At 36.2% G+C, this 11832-nt stretch overlaps 1 long non-coding RNA gene across 1 annotated transcript; it reads left to right on the forward strand.

Annotated features, from left to right (window-relative positions):
* The first annotated feature begins 3004 nt into the window (after nucleotides 1-3004).
* LOC125246223 lies at nucleotides 3005-11289 on the forward strand. The gene is made up of 2 exons (XR_007179786.1): nucleotides 3005-3776; nucleotides 10553-11289. It is a non-coding gene; the product is annotated as an uncharacterized LOC125246223 (long non-coding RNA).
* The last annotated feature ends 543 nt before the right edge of the window (nucleotides 11290-11832 follow it).

Consider the following 11832-nt stretch of genomic DNA (forward strand, 5'->3'; position numbering starts at 1 on the left):
GGGATTCAGAATCTCTGTATCCAAAACGTGTTGTCAGATTTTTACAAAAAAATAGGATTACAGAAAATACTTTAAACTTTTTTCTGGCATAATATCGGTCCAGCTATGGGTGTATTCTGGGGCTTCTGGATGAGTTGTTATGGCTGACATCTGGGGATTACAGAGCTATTGTGGGCCAGTTATGGCTGATTTCTGGGACATGGAAGAAGTTGTGGGTGAGTTCTGGTCTGCTTTCGGCATGAGGTCTGGCTCACTTTCAGGTAAGCAGCTTTTGGGCCAACCTTGGACCGTAATTCCATGTGGGCCAAACTCTCATCCGAAATTCAACAGGATTCGGCCCAAACAAATTTGCTATCTGGGTGGTTTAAATAGCACATTGCATTTATTAGCAAAACATCCAACAGGTTTATGAGGAAACATGTAATCTTAAAGTTCAGTAAACATACACATGACATGAATACATTAATTGAAGAAATGAGGATGAAGGGGGATCCATTTATTTCTTATCCTGTGATGAAAACATTAGTATTACAGCCGTCATCTATCAATCCCTTTGATATAAATGTCAATGGTCTTTTTTAAACTGCTGTTACTCCTCTGAGCTTCAGAAACTCATCAAACTCAACACACATGAATCCTCAGAATGACCTGTTGTGTACTGATTAAGTTTTGACTAGTGATGGGAGAAACAAAGCTTTTCAAAGATTCGGCTCAAATGAACCAATGCTTTGCAAATTGATTCACTTTTTTGATTTGATTGACATTCTAATCGTGACATGCTGGTGACCCCTGCTGGTCAGAACAGTGTAAATACAGCAAAAACTCATGCCAAAAATACATAAAACCCTTTTTACAAACACATTGCAAGTGTTCTATTGAAAGTATAAACTATCAAATTCAATTAACTAATCATCTAATACCATTAAATATCAAGTGTCTGTGTGATATGTGTTCTTTTAGCAATTTTCAGTTTTCAATTTTAACAATTTTGTTTTGTTTGTTCCATATGGCTCAGCTAAACAAGCCAAATAGAGACTATTAACTACTAATATTCCTTTTAATTATACAAATGTCTCATTAAAACGTAGGGCCGGAATGGAACTCATTTTCAGCCCTGGAGTTTCATGCCTTAGGCCGGGTTCACACCGCAAGCGGCAGCAGAGCGTTAGCAGCGCGTGAGCGTGAACTGCCGCTGCAGAGACGCGCGAGTATTCACACTGGAAGCGTTTGTACAGCGTCACAGCAGCGGCTCGAAGCTACATATAAAGTGAGCATTTCTTTACAAAGACAGCTATAAATTTGTTTTTATAATTGGTCATTGTTAAACTTGGTAGTCTTGAAAGTTTGTTAACATGCAAGGTGTACAACACTCACATATATAAACATAAAATAAATAAAAATAAATAAATAAAAGCCTCGTGTCATCCATTGCTGCACACAAATGAGTAAGTAAGCTTTGTGTTTTACATCATCTGACGCATGAACATGTTTACAAGACTGCAAACCCGGCGAAAAAGACAGCAAACTCGGGTTTGATTTGGGTATGCAAGAGCCTTTATTGCTGTCTGTGTAATAACTAAAATAATGTTTATATATCATATTTTCTGGCTAGTTTAGTTTAGTTTTCTATAATATAGCATACTTTAGCCCAAACTGAATAATTAAAAACAAGTTTAAATGAGTAAATCTTCTATAAATATTTTTTAATATTGATTTTCTTTCATGACATACTTCAATTCTTGTTAAAACACACTAGATATGCTTATTCTGTGCATTTTGAGCACTTTTTGTGTGAAATCATATTTATTTTGTCCATCAAAGGTGTACTTTCACTTTAACCCCTTGTTTACACTGCACGCGTGTGCGGCGCGTTACGGCTCCGGCATGGTTTTGTTCCGTCTTCTGAACGGTGTCAGCTCACACCAGAAGCATTTCAGAAGCGAAGCGGCTGGATTCGCGAGACCACGAGATTTGCCCGTCCAACGTTGTTTTCGTTGATTTTTTCATGTTTTTAATGGCTAAATTGTTATATATTGTCCGGTTTAATTGTGTTTATTGCTATGCCATACTTTATTTTGCTGTAGCTATACAGATGAAGTTAATAATAATTTTACACTTAATATTCCAGTTATGGACAACAAAAACAAAGAAATTTCAAGTTTTTCAACTTCGAATCTCTTGTCGTCAGTTTCTGGCGTCGTAGTGAAGTGAAATATGAGCGGGAGTTTACTCAGGGTGATTATTTTGACTTTATTTTGTATTTGAGCTGCGCGTCTTGGACGCGGCGTCCGTCAAAAATAGGCGAGGTGCCTATCTTTAGCGAAGCGGCGCGGCGAGCCGCTTCTGGGACGCTTCTCAAACGCACCGCGCCGCGGCTGGTGTAAACACGAGCATTGACTAGAGTGGCCGCGTATCAGCTCCGGTAGCCGCGTCGCAGCCGTAACGCGCCGCACACGCGTGCAGTGTAAACGAGGGGTTAAAGTGAAAGTACACCTTTGATGGACAAAATAAATATGATTTCACACAAAAAGTGCTCAAAATGCACAGAATAAGCATATCTAGTGTGTTTTAACAAGAATTGAAGTATGTCATGAAAGAAAATCAATATTAAAAAAATATCTATAGAAGATTTACTCATTTAAACTTGTTTTTAATTATTCAGTTTGGGTATATTATAGAAAACTAAACTAAACTAGCCAGAAAATATGATATATAAACATTATTTTAGTTATTACACAGACAGCAATAAAGGCTCTTGCATACCCAAATCAAACCCGAGTTTGCTGTCTTTTTCGCCGGGTTTGCAGTCTTGTAAACATGTTCATGCGTCAGATGATGTAAAACACAAAGCTTACTTACTCATTTGTGTGCAGCAATGGATGACACGAGGCTTTTATTTATTTATTTTTATTTATTTTATGTTTATATATGTGAGTGTTGTACACCTTGCATGTTAACAAACTTTCAAGCCTATCAAGTTTAACAATGACCAATTTCGGAAAAAGATTAAGCTTTTCATCTCTAAAGAGATAGGGATAGGGTTGGTTGGTCAAGGATGCATCAGGAACGATCCCGACGAAAGGTAAAAAAAAAAGTTGTGACCCTAATTGGCTTGGACCAGTATATGTAACTGTGATTTTGGAGTATACTCTGCAGTTTCATCAAGCAGAAGCCAAAGCTGTGTTGTTTAAAGATCGCCGCCTCCATCTCTTTCAGGTGAGTATTAACTTTGACTAAAATATGGCCGACAAATTGAGTAACTTGATCAGTCCCGAATCGATACAGATAATGTGGTAGAAGAGAGTAAACGCTGTAAGCGTCTCTCCTCTGAAGCTCACTTCAAAGACATTTGCAGAGATTATTAAGAAAATGGTTAGTCAGGGTTTTGATTCTGATTGGAAAGTTAAACAACAACCAGACTGAGGGCCCTTACGGTGACTATAAAAGACAAGTAAAAGAAATCCTGGGTTGGGAATCATTTCCAAGGACAAGTGTGACCCAAGTCAAACAAAAACCTGGTGAAAACCCCTTAGAATATGTTGAACGTTTCCGTGCAGCTTATGAAAATTACTGTGCTGCCAATGATAATGATGAAGATTATGATTAACCTGTCTCCATGTTTTAACACTATTAGGCAGTCCAATGGCTCTGGTGGCTCTTGAGTGCAACTTCCCTAAGCTCCAGAAAACACCTGATTCTGTTGAAGAAAACTGTCAACGATTTCATGATGGGAAAGAGCGGTAACCAGTGTGCACGAGGTGATTTCTCAATGACGGGTAAGATCCTCTTTGGCCAAAAGCAAACTTTGAAAAGGAGCAGTTTATAGTCATGTGTGTCTAGAGAGAGTGAGTGTGAGGCTGACTGGACTTTATGTTTTGTATGTGTTAGTTTGGGGAAATAATCTGTCCTCACCCAGATAGCAGACCAACCTTGAATCAACGTTGAATCAATGTTAATGAATTAACCAAATTATCATTGAATCAACGTTGAATTTTAAGTTGATTTTTCATCAGGTTTGCAACCCTGAAATAATGTTATTTCAATGATGAAAAATAGATCAACATGGTTGTAAAATCAATGCTTTTTCAACCTTAATTAAATCACCTATTTAACATTGAATTAACGTGGAAACAATATCAAATCAATCTTGCTTTATGTACAGCAAGATTCTAATTTCAATCAGAGACAGTGGTCAGGGCAGCAGATAATATGGTTTTAATGAAAAATTCACAACTTCCTTCAGTTTACATACAAATGTATTCATTTATAACCACACACTTGTTTGAACAGTGTTACGTCCTGAGACGTATTGTGTATGTGTTTTGCTGGTTCTTTCTTTCTTTCTTTCTCTCTCTCTCTCTAGGGATTGTGGGTAGTGGGAGGAGCTTAGAGTTTGGGAACACGCTTTTGAGAGTTTGTTACATTAATCTTTTTCTCGTTTTCTTTTATTTGAATTTTCGTAGAAAGAGTTTAAATTTATATTACAAACTTTTTGTTGCGTGCTGACTGCGGTCGGCAAAATTGGCAAATGGAGTCAAGCGGAGATCTCTCACGCTTGACTCTTAGACATGGTTTGAAATGTACACCTGATGATTCCATATCCGTGGAAGATGTGTTGGTCGCGGTCAGTGAACGGGTTGGTGGGATAAACATTAAGTCAGCTTCCAGAATGAACAAAGCTGTTGTTGTTTTTCTTGCTGATGTTCAGATGGTTTGATTGAACGTGGAATTACAGTTAATAACACGTTTGTGCCGGTACTGCCGTTATCTAGTCCATCAAAGAAAATAGTGCTATCGAATGTTCCTCCGTTAATTAAGAACGAAGCAATTCATGGAGTTCTCGAAAGATACGGAAGATTAACAGCACCTATAAAAATGATTCCGATAGGTCTAAAAAATCCAGATCTCAAACATGTTTCGTCTTTTCGCCGATGCACATACATGATATTGAATGAACAACATGATATTGAATGAACAACAACCCTTAAATGCATACCTCGGGTCTTTAGTGACCCGGGACGTCATTCACTACCCTCCTCCTCATTCATTTTTTAAAGTTAGACATCAACCTTCTTGGTATTCCTCAATCAATTCATTATAAAGTAATATAACCAGAAAAAAATCATACAAATCATAAAAGAATGCCTATTTTTGTAAAAATTGTATAGGGTCGCAAACGACCCGAGGTGTGTATGAGTGTAGGTATATTTTTTTCTGCACAACAATAATTGAATCTTAGATGACGGAATAAGTGCAATTCACCTTTATTCCACAAGGTGGCAATGTCTGATAACACAATGCTGAAGTGACGATTCATTCAGACAGAAAACGAAATAAGAAAAACATGAAATGGCTCAGCGATTTACTGCAGAGCAAGTACTGAACGCAATCAAATATGACTGTCAACTGTTACAGGACTGATCTGGTGAAGCTGTTAGCGATCGAAATATTGATTTTGAAGATGTTGAAAGTTATATAGTTTAGAGAATACGTTTGAGATCGCGAATGGGCTCATATTCATGACCTCAAACATAAAACTAGCCCATTATTTGCTGAATTTACTGGGAAATGAGCTCTGACGAGGACAGTGATGATGGCATAAAACATCTGCTCAAACTGAGCTCTTTCAAGCTCCAAAAGCTAACAAAATATGCTTTATTTTATTCTTCTGTAATTGTTACTCTAATATCAGAGGAGTTTTATATTATCGCGACAGGTAGAGATCCTTCTGTGTTAGATATAGATCCGGGTCGATAAAGACCCGAATACATAAGAATGACTGGCGAAACAGTCATGCATTTAAGGGTTAACTTGGCTGTAAAGTTAACTAATGAGGGCAAAGATTATACAATCTTCATTAGTTCGGATCACATGCGGTGTTTCTCATGCGGAGAACAAGGGCATGTTAGACAAACATGCCCAAATAAACCAACTGATAAGCCGTCTAATTTCCAAACAATTGTGCAACACACTGGACAAAATAATGACTTTGTCCCTGGTGTTGAAACGGCAGCAAAAGAAAACACTGATGTAGTAAATAGTGACAAGGGCGAGGAGATCGTCAATCAGTCAAATAGTGGAGAGATATCCAATCTGACGATTAATGAAGATGACAAACGATCAGAAAAAGAACAAACAACAACAGAAAATAATAAAGCAGATGGTGAAAGTGAGGCAGCGGATGAGATTAATACTCAGATGTCAATTATGAGTTCAGAATATGCTTGTTCTGAAAATGAATCAGAAAATGATCTTGAGAGTGTAGGCAGTATTTCTGATATGGACGATTCTGAAAGAACGGAGACTTTGGGTACTAGATTGTACACACTCAAACAAATTAACGATTTTCTAGATGAAACCAAAGGAGCTCGAAAACCACAAATTGTGAAATTTTTCCCAGATTTGAAGCGTTTTCTGGCGTCGTGTAAAACTGCATTGAACAAGGCAACCCTTGAAGAACTCAGTAGACAGAAGCGAATAAAATAGAAAATAGTAACAAAGAAAATAGTAAGAAAAAATAGTCTTAAGAAAATAGTAACAAAGGTGAAGGGCATGATAAAAGCTAATGCAAAGAAGGATTGAACTTGGTTTTGGATGCCTTTTGCCTTCTTTCCTAATAGTCAGTATCATGGGATCCTTAAACTTTGGATCATTAAACGTTAATGGATGCCGTGGTGCTGAAAAAAGGTTTGCTTTGTTTGATTTTTTGAATTGGACAAAAGCGAGTGTAGTTTTTCTGCAAGAAACACACGGACGTGGATAATCAGGTGCAATGGTTAAGCGAGTGGAAAGGGACAGCTTTTCTTAGCCATGATTCTAATGTTAGTGCTGGAGTAGCGGTTCTTTTTTCTCCAGATTTACAAATTAAAGATAGTAGAGTTGAAGAAATCATACCTGCTAGAATGCAGTTGATTGATATTAAGTTATATGAGTTGTCTTTTTCTCTTATTAATATTTATGCTCCAAATGATGGTGTAGAAAGAGTTTCTTTTTTTAGAAAATTAAAAGAGGTCATTTCAAAGGTTTCACACAATAGTATAATATTTTTAGCTGGTGATTTTAATTGCACTCTTGATTATACTATGGATCGGAATCATGTCGAACCGCATCAAAATTCAGCTAAAACTCTCAAAACTGTTGTTCAGTATCATAATCTTCTGGATATATGGAGGGAAGCTTTTCCTTACGATAAACAATATACGTGGCTTAAAATTAATTCTAACACCATTTCTGGTGCACGACTTGATCGATTTTATGTTCAAATGAACAAAAGAGGTAGATTTTTTAATAGTAACATTTCGCCTACATCTTTTTCTGATCATCATTATATTACGGTAACTATGACAACAACACAGAGGACTTCTTACCATAAAATTTGGTGTTTTAATAATAGATTGTTACAAGACAAATCTTTCGTAAAATTTTTCACTCTTTTTTGGGGAGAGTGGAGAGAGAGAAAGTTACAGTATAAAACGTTATGCCAGTGGTGGGATATTGGAAGCAATCGAATGATGGAACTGAAAGAAAAAGTCCAGTTTTTGGAACAGCAGATTCTCAAGTTAAGCAGCTCCATCAGTGAGGGTGAAGAGACGGAAACAGCAAAAAGGCTAAAAGAGTATAACTTGATTTTGAAGAATTTATATGAAGAAAGAAGTCGTAGTGCATTTTTACAGGGAAAATATCTTCAGTTAAACAGCATGGATTCTTCAACTACTTTCTTTTTCTCATTGGAGAAGAAGATTAGAGAAAAGAAGAATATAAACTATCTTAAATTGTCAAATGGGAAAGAGATAACGGAAAAGAAATAAATAATTTCACAAGCTTTACTTTTTTATGAAGATTTATATACTGCACAACCTTGTGACCTAGAAGCAACTAATCAGCTTTTAGATGGACTTCCACGTCTTGAAAAAGATGATGACGCTGAATTAGAGAAACCTTTGTCATTTCAAGAGTTAACCATGGCTGTTCAGCAACAATCTCCAGGAAAATCACCAGGGCTGGATGGATTGACCTCTGAATTTTACAAAGCTTTCTGGTCTCTTATTGGACAGGATCTGTATGCTGTGTTTCTTGAAAGCTCTGAATCAAAAGTCTTACCCCTTAGTTGCAGAAGAGCTGTAGTGACTCTTCTACCCAAGAAAGGAGATCTTGGTTTATTAAAAAACTGGCAACCAGTCTCTCTTTTGGGAACTGATTATAAAATATTATCTAAAACTTTGACAAATCGTCTTAATAAATGCATAGCAACTATTATCCATGAAGATCAGTCTTATTGTGTACCAAAGCGACCTATATTTGACAATCTTTTTCTTGTGCGAGACATGTTACATTTAACTGAATTGCACAAACTTGATCTTGGTCTTGTGTGTTTGGACCAGAAGAAAGCCTTCGACAAAGTAGATCATGAATATCTGTTCAAAACACTTGAAGGCTTTGGCTTTGGGAAAGTTTTTATTTCATGGATAAATCTTCTATATAAGGATGTTTATAGTATGTTGAAAATCAATGGAAATCTGACGAGTCCTTTTTCTGTAAGAGGAGTGAGACAGGGGTGCAGTTTATCTGGCCTCTTGTACATAATTTCTACTGAACCGATGTTGAGAGAGAAACTGCAAGGATTGACATCATCTTGCTTCTCAAATACACCAGCAGTGAAACTAACAGCTTATGCTGATGACATCACAGTGATCATTCGATCCGATGATGATGTTAAAAATCTTTCAGAATGCTTCTTCTGCACGTGTTAATTGGGGAAAAACTGGCACGTTGTTGTTAGGGCATTGGACAAATCAGAATCCACCTCAGCTTCCCACATCAGCGTCTTTGGAATAAAGAAGGAGTTAAGATACTTGGACTGTTTTTTGGGACTGAGCAGTATATGGAAAAAAACTGTGAAGGACTAATAGAAAAAGTGACAGGAAAGCTCCTGAGATGGAAATGGATTCAAGCCCAGCTATCTTTCAGAGGCAGAGTGTTAGTATTGAACAATCTAGCCGCCTCAATGCTGTGGCATCGTCTAACAGTGCTGGACCCGCCAGAAGAACTTTTGTCACACCTTCAAAAAGCTTTTAGAGACTTTTTTTGGGGTGGCCATTATTGGCTTCCCCCTGGAGTACTTTGTCTACCTGTTATTGAGGGTGGTCAAGGATTAATTCATTTAGCCTCTAAGGTGAAAGCCATGAGGTTACAGACTGCCCAAAAACTGCTTTATTCATCTGACTCTGTACCGTGGATTAGTTTTGGTCTTACCATAATAAGGGGGGAAAACAAGATGGAATTTGACAAAGAAATGTTTTTGATTTCAGGAAATGTTGTAAAGGATATGTTTGGGATTAAGTTTTATGGATCTGTTTTTAAAGCTTGGAGTTATTTTAAGTTGGAGCGAAAAGAACATTTTGGTTTGGATGAACCACTTTTTTATAATCCTTGGTTTCCAAAAATGTATTACTTCCAACATTGATATTTCTAACTTTGTCTCAGGTGGGGTAACTAAGGTTGGACATTTGGTTGATTTGATAAATAGAGAGTGGTTATCAGTACCTTTTTTTACAACAAAGATTGGAGGCAGATCAGAGAGAATAGTTGGAATAGTTCTTTTCCTACAGCTTTGGGGGAATATATAACCAAATTTATGTCTGGCAATGATTATATAGATGTGTTTGTTCCAGAAGTGTATATAACTCCACAGGTTGATCAAGTTTGGAATGATACTAGTGTTAATGTGAATATGTTGCTATCTTTTAGAGGTTTACAAAGTCTTCCTTTTTCTGTAGTGAACAAATTAAATCTATATAATGTTTGTGTAAAGTCTTTTTTTGTTGGGCAGTTAAGAGAGAGGGGAGACACAAAGTGGAGAACTCATCTCTTAGGGTCAGGAAATAAATCACCTTCCTGGCGGTTACTGTATAAAAACCCCCTACCAAAGAGGTCTGGTGATTTACAGTGGCGGATTTTGCATTGTGCACTACCAACAAAAGTGTTTTTGTTTAAATGTAAGTATTCGGTTTCAGCACTTTGTACTTTGTGTAATGAAATTGATACTGTTTTTCATGTTTTTAGTGAATGTTGTAAATTGTCCCCGCTTTTCAATATTTTGGATAGAATTTTGAGTAGTTTAGGAATAATTTTTTCGAAAACAGTGTTTATTTATGGGTGTAAATATTCTCGTGATAAATGGGAATTTGTACCTTTTCAATTTTTTTAGTTGGTCAAGCAAAATTAGCCATTTGGAAGGCATATAAAATTGAAATGGAAGGACAAGAAGTAAATATGGTAAATATATTTAAGGCCTTGGTTGAGTCTAGAATTAGGTCAGAATATTAATTTAATAAAATGAATAGTGATCTTTTAATGTTTGAGAAGAAAGGTTGTGTAAACAAAGGGTTGATTTTTATAGAAGATGAAGAGATTTATTTTAACTGGTAAATAGTTTGTTAAATATGATGTTTTTTTGTATGTTAAAAGTATCTTTTTGATGGTGAATTAAATTGCTGTTTAAAAGTCAAAAAAAAAAGTATCTTTCTCTCCCTTTCTCTTGTCCTTTCTTTAGGATTGCATTCTACCAAAGTGATCTCCAGATCTGATTGGTGCTAATGGGACCAGGGAGCAGCAATAAAAGGATCTGGAAGGCCTGAAGAGGGAGCTCTGCTCAACTTGTGATTCCCTGTTGTTTAATTGCACATGTGCTATTGTGTGTTCGCTACAGCGTGTTGTTGCTGTTAGCTTGCTTGTTGATCTGCCTGTTGTGTGCAGTGTTATTTTTGGGTTTGAGTTAAGTTGTCAATCCCTTTTGTATATTTTTGTAAAATATTGTAAATACCTTTTCCACACCAGGAAGCTGTAGGGGGTGAGTGCCATTTCCTTTGTAAATACTGTTTTCTCCTGTTTTTCATTAGATAGGGAGTTAGGATAATTTATTGTATTTTCTTTTCTTTTGTTAGGGAATTTAGGTTTTTCTGTTAGGAGTTTGTGTGGTGTTTGTTTGTTGTTTTGGCCTTTGCTCACCCCTGAAGTTGTGCTTTCATTTGTGGTTTTGTAAATAAAAGTGTACAAAGGATCTTTGATTTCAATTGCAGTTTATGTTGCGGCCTCACCCTAGACGAGGTCGTAACAACAGGAATTAACAAATATCACATTCAGGAAAAACAAGTGGCTGTAAAAATGGCATTTCATGGTGACAAATAGACCTGGTTTCACAGACAGAGCTTAGGCCAAGCCAGGATCAGACCTTAGTTCAATTATTTAAGTAGATTTTATAGACATGCCTTAGAAAAGTGTTTATCTTGAGTGAGACAAAACAATGGCAGTGACACACAGTACAGTCCAAACGTTTGGAACCACTAAGATTTTTAATGTTTTTAAAAGAAGTTTTCGTCTGCTCACCAAGGCTACATTTATTTAATTAAAAATACAGTAAAAAACAGTAATATTGTGAAATATTATTACAATTTAAAATAACTGTTTTCTATTTGAATATATTTGACAAAGTAATTTATTCCTGTGATCAAAGCTGAATTTTCAGCATCATTACTCCAGTCTTCAGTGTCACATGATCCTTCAGAAATCATTCTAATATGCTGATCTGCTGCTCAAGAAACATTTAATGTGTACAATTGTACAAAATATTTGTGTACAATATTTTTTTTCAGGATTATTTGATGAATAGAAAGTTCAAAAGAACAGTGTTTATCTGAAATCTAATCTTTTGTAACATTATAAATGTCTTTACTGCCACTTTTGATTGATTTAATGCATCCTTGCTGAATAAAAGTATTCATTTCTTTAATTTCTTTTCAAAAAAATAAAAATAAAAATTCTTACTGACCCCAA

This window comes from Megalobrama amblycephala, linkage group LG14 (assembly GCF_018812025.1).
Source record: "Megalobrama amblycephala isolate DHTTF-2021 linkage group LG14, ASM1881202v1, whole genome shotgun sequence".
Classification (NCBI taxonomy): domain Eukaryota; kingdom Metazoa; phylum Chordata; class Actinopteri; order Cypriniformes; family Xenocyprididae; genus Megalobrama; species Megalobrama amblycephala.